This window comes from Pseudonaja textilis, unplaced genomic scaffold, assembly GCF_049901715.1.
Source record: "Pseudonaja textilis isolate UNSWEBS1 unplaced genomic scaffold, rPseTex1.2 PTEXSCF25, whole genome shotgun sequence".
Lineage (NCBI taxonomy): Eukaryota > Metazoa > Chordata > Lepidosauria > Squamata > Elapidae > Pseudonaja > Pseudonaja textilis.
Genome location: NW_028262874.1, coordinates 93,082 through 103,360, shown reverse-complemented (window position 1 = coordinate 103,360; position 10,279 = coordinate 93,082). Strand labels below are relative to the sequence as shown.

General features: G+C 48.1%; 1 long non-coding RNA gene across 1 annotated transcript; it reads left to right on the top strand.

Annotated features, from left to right (window-relative positions):
• Positions 1-1,265: 1,265 nt before the first annotated feature.
• On the top strand, positions 1,266-3,137 carry LOC148123668 (uncharacterized). The gene is made up of 2 exons (XR_015740585.1): positions 1,266-1,322; positions 2,496-3,137. It is a non-coding gene; the product is annotated as an uncharacterized LOC148123668 (long non-coding RNA).
• The last annotated feature ends 7,142 nt before the right edge of the window (positions 3,138-10,279 follow it).

The window sequence follows — 10,279 nt, the reverse complement described above, 5'->3', positions numbered from 1 at the left end:
TTCTGAAAGGTTCAAGAGACTCTCCTCCAGCCTCGGCCCTTCCTTCTGGCCAGGACCAGGAGCTGGTGGGCTTCACACCTGGGGGAACAGCAGCCCCCACCTGCCGGCTTCTGGGCCCTGGGGGATCATCTGGATCATCTCCAGGGACAGGGGGGCCGGGAAGGGCTCCAAGTGGGACCCCCAGCCCCCCCACCTGAGCCTCGGGGGGCCCTCCTGCTCCGGCCACAGAGGGCAGGGGAAGGAGCCGCCGTTTCCCCGGGTCCCTCCTGGCAGCCCCCCTCCCTGAAGTGGGCGGTGGGTGGGAAGACTGGCGCTTCCTCCTTTCTGGGGGCTGCTTGTCCTGAGGCTGGGCCACAGCCCCCAGCCCCTGGCCCCTTTCCCAGTGGGACTCTCCCCCCTCAGCTGCCCTGCGACACCCCCTTCCCCCGCTGGGGCTGCAGGGAGGAGAGAGACTCCTGGGGGAGAGCAGGGACCCCCCTCAGCCCCCCCCCCCGACAGGAAGAAGCTTCCCTGGGGGTCGAGGGGATCCTTTCCTCTCTCCAGCCGATCGTAGTGATCTGGGATCTCTGGGGGGGAGAAAACACCTCCAGATTAAAGGGCGTTTTTGAAGGTGCAGCTGCCCCTCTTCCCACCCCAACATAAGCCGCCTTCCACCAAAGCCCCATCCCCACCCAATTGCAGGCTGCCCTCTGCAGGGACCCCCTTCTTAGGGCGGCTCCTCCCTGCCAGACCCTCTTGCAGCGGCTGGGGGCGGGGGGTGAAGCCTTCGCCCTTCCCATCAGGCTGGGCATGGAGAGAAGCAGAGGCGGGCAAGAGGCAGAGGCGGCGTTGAGGCCTGACGGGAGCGGGGAGGGGACGATGGGCTGCAACGGAGCGTCTCGGGCTCGAGAAAGGAGCAACGCCAAGGGAGACCGGGGGGTTCATTTGCTCTGTAGTCCGCGTCATCTGTGCCTGACTGATCGAGACGCAGCGCAAGGGTTAAGGCCAGAGAGCTGCGAGGTCCTAGAGCGGAAAGGAATGCCTACTTCCGGCCGTCCTTGGAAAAGAGCCTCACAGGTGGAATCGTCTTTCCCTCCAGCTGCTACGGGCAGCGTTCGCTCGCGCATGCGCCCTTCTTCTTCTGAAATTGCTGCTCCCGGCTTTCTGCGCCCGACGCTGCGAGGCTTCCCGGGGCGGGAAGGAGGGGCGTCTCCGAGGGGGGGGGGGTGGGGGTCGCGCGATGGGAATCGGCTCTGCTCTGCCCCCTGCGGGGAGGCGGGGCCCGGTTGGGCTCCTCCCCTTTCCCCGCCTTGAACTGCTCGGGTGGGGACCCTGGAGCGATGGTGGTACTTTGTTCGCAGGCAGGGCTGGGTCTTTGTGGGGGAGGGGTCCTAGAGGCTGCTGGAGGGGGGAAGCAAAGGGCCTTTCGGGGTTCCCCCTTGGGCGGGGGGAGGAGTGTGGAAGGCGGGCCTGGGTGCCCCTCCCCGTGGGAAAGGAGCGGCGGATTTTCCCACGCCTGGCAAGATTCCACCCTGGGGGAGGGGAGAAATCCTGGGATGTATAGAATATATACTGTCTGTGTAGACGCTATAGGATGGGTAGAATGTCCATTGGAGGTTGGACTTCTCTCTCTCTCTCTCTCTCTCTCTCTCTCTCTCACACACACACACACACACACACACACTTGTGACTGTATGATTTTAGCTTTGTTGCTTGTATCCTAATGATTTTTTGACTGTTTCCTAGTATGATTTGATTGCTTGTTTCCTATGACTATCATTAAGTCTTGTACCTGATGGTTCTCGATGAATGTATCTTTTCTTTTATGGACACTGAGAGCATTTGCACCAAGAGAGATTCCTTGTGTGTCCAATCGCACTTGGCCAATGAAGCATTCATACACACCCACACTCACCCACACACACACACACTCTTATCACAAATTGAGCAGTCCAACTTTAATGCTAACCAACCTAGCTGGGCTACCCAGTGGCCTCCCTCTTCTGCCTCTGCAGGGACCCCAAAGGTGGTTTGCCCAGCCATCGCCCCAATGGGAAGAGGGGAAAAGGAGTTGCCCAACCACAGCCAAGACCCCCAACCCTCCTGGGCAAAGAGGGCTTTCAGCCCTTGAATTGTAAGGAAGCAGAGATGGAAAGGGGGCTTCTTGGGGGCTCCATTTGCCCTTCTTTTCCCCAGGGGAGCAAGCTTTTCTGGGAAGGATTCCAGGCAGCCCTGATCTTTAAGGAGGAGAGAAGTTCAAAGTTCTCAAATTGTTCAGTGAAACTTTTTGCCTGAAGCCAAGTTCTCCAGCAGGGAAAGTTTCCATCCGGGGCCTCCGGGGTCAGGGGGAGAAGAGAGAAGCTGCCACAGACTCCCTGTCTCTGCCCAGAGTCTCCCGGGAGGATATGGCCACAGAGCAGAGCTGAAACATTGATCATAATTCTCCCTCTCAGGAGGGATCCCTGGATAAGTCAGCTGGTTCTTGCACTCAGAGTTTGTTGGGCCTTTCTCTGCAGGGAAATGAAAGAGAAATAATCCCTATGTGGTTCATAATGACAGGGGCAGAGACTGAATTAAATCCGTCATCTGGAATTGAGAGGTTTGGGAGCTTCATTCTTGAAATTGGCCCCAGAGGGAATACACCGCACTTGTGCCTGAAGACAAAAAGAAGTGTGACATTTGTTGGCATCGTGGTTAAAGAGACAATCCCGGGAGACAGTTAATGTCTGAGCATGTCGCAGGTGTAAAATGGAAGCAACCTTTTCTTTATTTGGAAAGCAGATGCTCAGTGACACCTTCACAAAGGGGATGATGTAATAGTGTGGCCAGATTCCAAGAATAAAATGAACTTTAATGAAAAACTAGTTATCAGAACTTTCAATAATTGAAAAAAATCACACCCCAGAACAAACACACGCACAGAGAGAGAGAAGTCAGGGACAACCAAGTGAAAAGAGATGGAGAAATCAAGGCAGCCTCTCACCCCATGTGGGGAAGGAAGGGAGGGAAGGGGAGCTCAGGAGCTTCGTGTTGCAGATGGAAAACAGACATGCAAAATCCTCTTTCAACCTCCTTCTTCGAGGCCTGGGGGTGCAGAAACCCATATCCCATGTTCCCCTGCCTCCCTTTCTTTTGTTTTAATATTTTTTTTATTTTTATATTTAAAAAAAACATCTTTTTTGGGTGAACAGCGTGGTTCCAGGGTTTTACATTTCAATACAAAATGACCATAGTTACATATTCATCTTTGGTGTTCAATTTCATCTCGTATGATTACTTATTCCATTTTCCTTTAAATATTCTTATATTCATTACACTTATCCAATTCCAATTCATATCATAATTTATTTCATTTTTCTTTAAATGTTTTCATATCTTGTTTTACAGTATTATCTAAGGTTCTTATTTCATTTCTATATTCATTACATATATTTACTTTTATCTGCCACATTTGCAATTTCATCACATACTATTATTCCATTCAGTGTTCAATAGGTTCCATCCTAATTCTAATAATCCAGATGTCCCCTTTAATTGTCAATTTGAGCTTGCCACCCCTTTGCCTTATACACTCCCCCAATTTATTCCCTTTAAATCATTATAAAGTTTTACCATAGTATAGTCATTTTTTAATTATCACATTCTACATTAATAACAATCTAACTACCACATATCACATATGTATGTATGTATATGTATATGTATGTATATGTGTATGAGATTCCGCATGGTATTTTTTTTCTCAATTACATTCTAAATCATCTATTTCAAAAATATTTATTCATTTTTAGAAACTGATAATAGTCTTTCCATTACAATTCTCATCTTATTTTAACTTTACTCTGCTTTATTAAATATAAATTAATATTCTTACAGTAAATTCCATTTCCATATCTATTTCAATTAAATCTATGTCTGGTTTAACAATAATCCTTAAAAGAAAAATATCAGTTCCATTCTTTTCCATTTTTAAATCTATGTTCTTATATATCACGACACGTTACCCTTGCAGAATCCCCCTTCCTCTTCTTCTTCTACCCATTGTCTCTCATTCTCCTTACTATATAGTTTTTTTTCATTGTTGTTTGCTTTCCACTTCCCATCATTTTCTGGTCCTTTCTCTTAATTCCCCTTTTTTCCTTTATAATTTCTCTCCATTTCTTATTCCAATTATTTATTTTATCCCCCTCCCTCTCTTGATTTCTCCTCTGTAATTCCTCTTCTGCTGTTTCCTTTTCCTTTGTTTAATTTTCCAAACAATTCCCCCTTTAATTATCACATCAAACCTCACATTTTAAACTTTAATTCTTTTTTTCTTGTTTTAATGTTGTTCCACTTGTTCTTTAGGGCTGGTTTCCTCTTTATTTCACTCCTCCCCCTTGGTTTCTCTTTGTTCTTCTTTAATCTGCATTACCATTTCTAATTTTTGTAGTATAATGCTGTACATTTCCAAGCTTTCTTTCATTTCCTTTGTATTTTGTTGTTGCAATTTTATTTCTACACATATTTCTCCTATTTTGTACACTACTACTTCTTTTATTTTCCTTTCTTTAATATTTATGTCCAATCCAATTGTCTAGTAGTTTATTGCAATCAGCGTCCTTTATATTAAATTTCAACAGTCAGTGTCCATAAATCTTTGTTTCCAGCTTCCTTCTGTTGATTTCTTTTCCAACTTTTTCCCAAAGTCACCAAATAATCCCAGAGCAATTTCTTCATGTATCTTTTTTCCCTTGTAATATTCTAGTATTTCACTTTTCAAGGTTTTTATTGTATTATAATGGAATTCCTTTTGTTTCCTTTCAAATTCCAATTTTAAAAAGACCAAGCACTTTTCAAAGAGTCACTGAAATTTTCCCTTTGCCATTAAGTGGCAGTCTCAGTTCTGTTTCCACGTCCCACCCTTTCTTAGGGATGGAGGCTGCTCCCACTGCAGGAATCAGCCCGTCTGCCATGTTGGGCTGAGCCCTCCTTGGTTCTGCCTTGAATGGGAGGGTCTCTCCCTTCCGAGGAACCCAGGTGAGGGAGACCCTGCGAGGCCCCCAGGACCAGCCATCCCATCCAGCCTCTTTCCAGGGATGCTGAGCAGGGCCTCCATTGCTGTGGCCCAGACTCCCCTAGGATGCTGGAGGTTGCCATGGCAAGCTCCAGCCAATGAGATCAGGAGGAGCCATCCTCCCCTCCTCCCTGCCAGGACGGACCTGCCTGTCCCTTCAACTGCTCCCTCTCACTCGGCCCACCCAGGACTCCCCTCCAGGCCAAGCTGTACATACTAATGTTGGCCTCCAGACAAGCAATGGAATCTCTGAACGACCATTCCAGATAAGCCAGGAAGACGGGGACTCCCAACGGCTCCTTCAAAGCCTTGGGGGTCTTTTGTAGCGATCTTTACACAGCCTTAGGGGTGGGAATGTCATGAGGTCCTAATCCACTAAGTACATCCAGAGGGAGGGTCACCAGTCCCCCAAACAATTCCCTGGGTGGGCATGGCAAAAAAAACCCACTTTGCACCATCCTCCACACAGTGGGCACCTCCACAATCTCACTTGCAAACCTCAAAGCAGGCAGTTTATTTAGTACACGAATAGATTTCAACATGGAAAGGATCTGAGTGTCTGAAATGAACCATGAAGGACAACAGACAGAGTGGCAAAGAAAGAAAATCCTATCCACTCCATCACTTTCTCACTATTTACCCAATGATATAGTCCACAGACTGTCACTTTATTGCCTCTTAGTCTGCTTTCATCTAAAAAATTCATATTCCTAGAAAAGATGGGAAACGTAATTTCACTTCAGGCAGAAGCAACTTTAAAACCAGCTCCAATTTAGGATTCATGTATGGAGATCTAGTATTAGAGAAAATCCTCAACAGGGCCAATATTTAACCTTAGGCCAGGTTCAAGGGTCCTGATTGCTTCCTTGGCATTCAAACCCAGGCAGCACTAGAGTTAAGTGGCATCATCTTCTAAGTGTCACCAAACTCAATAGCTCCAGCTGACCTTCCCCAGCAGTCTCTGGAGACAAGAGACCATCTTGAAGGACAGGAGAAGTCAGTTCCTTCGTTAGGGAGATTGTTCTGGACTAGCAGGCTTGAAAGCCTGCAACTCGGATTGGTCCGCTAGCAGCGGGTCGTGATTGGTCACCTCAGACTGATCCGATTGGCTAGTTAGTGGGCTGCCACGATTGGGCTAACCAAGCACGGCAAACTCAAATCGCCGTCATTGGCTGCCTAGCCACAGCCAGCCCTATATAAGGGGCTGCTGCAGCTAGGATATTTCGCTCAGATCTGAAGTCACTAATAAAGAACTGTTGTTGCTATCTGAGTCTTGTCTCCATTCTTGGACCCATCCTCCCGGACTTAACACTGGTGACGAGGATGGGATGCGGAGACAGCGGAGCCTACTAAGCACTTGCAGAAGATTGACAGAGCATGTGGCTGACAGCGCGCAACATCGGCGAAACGGCCAGCAGTGCTATACCACCCGCCCCGTTCGATCCAGCCAGCAAGGACTGGGACTCATATATGGACAGGTTTCAAATGTTCCTGGAGTCCAACAATCTTAAAGACGCTACACCCAGCAAAAAACGAGCAGTTTTCGTGACGCATTGCGGACCCACCGTCTTTAAGATGGCCAAAGCACTTGCAAAACCGGCTGAAGTCAAAATGATGGACTGGGATACCCTTGCTCCCATCCTTCGCAACCATTACACCCCAGCAGTACCGACTCTCATTTGCAGACATGAATTTTACCAAAGAGATCAATGCGAAGGTGAGAGCACTGGGGATTTTGTGGCTGACCTAAGGAACTTGGGCAGATTGTGTGGCTTTGCCAATCTAGAAGAAGTCATGCAGGATCGAATTGTCCTTGACCTAAGAGATCCAACAGTCCAAAGCAAGATCATGGCCAAGGGAGACATCTCCCTCGCAGATTCCATAGCAGACGCCACTGCAGCTGAAGCCACTCGAAAATCAGCAGCATGAATGTGCCGGACAAATGGGGCCAGCCGCCAACCCACCAACGATACGGTGACACCATCAGAAAAATACACGTCAGCCACCCATCACGAGGACATCGAATCCTCATCAGAAAGTGAAGAGGAAGAAGTCCACAGACACCGGTCAGAATGCGAGCAACGAGACCAGCGGGGTCGTAAATCGAACTACCAATACGCCAGGTGCGGTGGGAACCACCCACGATCCAAATGCAGATTCCTAGATGGCATCTGTCGTTTTTATGAGAAACGAGGGCATATTGCTAAGGTATGCAGAAACAAAAGAGGCTCCAGCCCTCGATGGAGAGGAAACAGCCCCCCAAAAACCGATGGCACTCCCACCACAAATAGGGACTGCCCAAGTAACCAGTGGAACCAGTACAACAGACCCCGAAGGTTTACTGGCGCACCTAGACGGGAAGAAACGCATCAGACTATCACCATTGGCCACGCTTCATCATTGGACACCAAAAAAATCTGTGTAGAAGTCACCATCGAAAATCAACTGTGCATCATGGAAGTAGACTCCGGGTCTTCCCTATCCATGGTCTCCTGGAAAACTCTTAAGCAGCTGATTCCCAACATCCGCCGCCGAGACCTCAGCAACCAGAGACTCATATTAAAGGACTACCAAGGCAACTGGATTCCAGTAGCTGGCACCAGTCATTTCCAGGTTTCTTTCAAGGGCCACATTGCAATACTACCACTCACCATTGTTGATAGGGACCAACCTAGCCTACTGGGCCTACAGTGGTTCGCGCCATTAGGAATCGGAATGGCCGGCATCAACCATACTGAAGACGAAGACTGGGAAGCAGCCCTCGTCCAGGATTTCCAAGAACTTTTCAGTGAAAATTTAGGCAAGTACAAAGGGTCCCCTATCTCATTTAATCTCAGCCCTGACATCACGCCCATTCACCTAAAACCACGCCAAGTTCCTTTTGCTCTCAAACCCAAAATTGACGAGCAACTGGACAAACTAATTGCACAAGGCGTGTTAGAACCCATTGATCACACCCGATGGGAGACCCCAATTGTCACTCCCATAAAACCTGACAGGTCTTTGAGAATCTGTGGGGACTACAAGGCCACCCTCAACAATGCACTGCAGCAGAGCGCCTATCCGGTACCAGTCGTCCAGCATCTCCTACATTCACTTGGGGGTGGAAGAATATTCGCAAAGCTTGATCTGGCCCAAGCTTATCAACAGTTGCCAGTAGATGCCGAAACCGCCGAAGCCCAAACTATAGTTACACACAGAGGCGCGTTCAAATGTAACAGGCTCCAGTTTGGAGTCAGCGTAGCACCAGGCATTTTTCAAAGCCTGATGGAGAGACTATTGCAGGGCATAAAAGGGGTCGTGCCCTATTTCAATGACATATTAAGAGCCGCCCCAACAAAGAATCAGTTAGAGAAACGGCTAAGAACAGTCCTACAAAGGTTCAAAGACGCTGGCCTCAAGGTAAAAAAGGAAAAGTGCCAGTTATGCACTGAAAGGATTGAATTTCTTGGTTACCTCCTTGACAAACAAGGAATTCACCCTACAGAAAAGAAATTGGCAGCCATCAAAAATGCCCCAAGACCAAAAAACAAAACAGATCTTCAAGCCTTCCTGGGACTCATTAACTTTTATAACATTTTCCTACTCCAGAAGGCGACCGTCGCTGAACCCCTTCATAGACTTCTCGATAAAAAGGCTTCCTGGATTTGGGGACGACGGGAGGAATGTGCCTTTCAACAAATAAAGGACCTTCTAACTTCAGATGCAGTGCTCATACAATATAATGAAACACTTCCTTTGACTGTGACTTGTGACGCTTCACCTTTTGGGGTGGGGGCCATCCTGAGCCATGTCCTACCAAACGGCACTGAGGCACCTATTGCATTTTTTTCAAGAACCTTGTCAAAAACAGAAAGGAACTATAGCCACCTAGACAAGGAAGCCCTTGCCATTGTATCTGCAATCAAAAGGTTCCACGAGTATGTGTATGGGAGATCATTTTCCATCATCACAGATAATAAACCATTACTTGGCATCCTGGCAGGCGACAAACCTACTCCACATATTCTATCCCCTAGAATGACACGGTGGTCGGAGTTCCTAGCTGCCACGACTATCAATTGAGACATCGCCCGGGGAAAACCATTCCCCATGCAGATGCTTTGAGCCGCTCTCCACTACCCGAACTGCAAGATGACCCAGCTCCCACACTACCAATACTACAAATTGAGACAATTCCCTCACCTCCACTAACAGCACAAGACATCGCATTAGAAACCAAAAAGGACTTATGCTTAGCACGAGTTCTTGGCTGGGTGGAGAGGGGATGGCCAGAAATCGAGCCCAACGAAACCTTTAAACCCTTCAAGAACAGACAAACAGAACTCTTCTCACAAAGAGGGTGCGTATTATGGGGAGACGAGTGCTCATACCAACAAAACTACAAAAAAAAAGTTCTACAATTGCTGCACGATGGGCACCCGGGCATTGTATGTATGAAAGCGCTGGTGAGGAGCTACGCCTGGTGGCCAGGTATGGACAAACAAATTGAAACCTGGGTCGCCACCTGTAGCGGATGCCAAGAGACACGCTTGGCCCCACCAAAAGCTCCACCAGCCGAATGGGAAATGCCCAGAGGTCCCTGGTCGCGCATTCATATCGACTTTGCGGGACCTACAAAAGGGCATACTTTCCTAATAACAGTAGACGCATACTCTAACTGGCTCGAGGTTAATAAAATGAAGACAACCACCACAGATGCAGTCATCAAGAAATTGAACAGACTTTTTGCAATGCACGGCCTACCCGATGATCTGGTATCCGACAACGGCTCCCAATTTACTGCTTTAGCTTTCAAACAATATTTAGCAGACCGAGGCATCCGACACGCTTTGACATTGCCGGCTCACCCAGCGGCGAATGGTAGAGCTGAACGAATGGTTCAGTTCACAAAAAAAACTACAAAAAATGGAACAAGGTAACATCCACGATAAAGTCACTAGGATGCTGCTTCTCCAGCACATCACACCAAATAGCACGACCAACAAGAGCCCAGCTGAACTTCTGATGGCCAGGAAACTCATATCGCCTCTAGACCGCTTGCATCCTGCTTACACCCCGGAAAAACCCCTGGGCTCCAGCAGCAAGCACCGTGCTTTTAAGGTAGGAGACCCTGTATTTGCAAAAAACTTTTCAGGGGATCCCCTGTGGATTCCTGCCAAAATAACTCAGATCACAGGCCCCTGCTCCTACCGCCTAGTAACCACAGATGGGAGAGTGTGGAAACGCCACATTGACCAACTA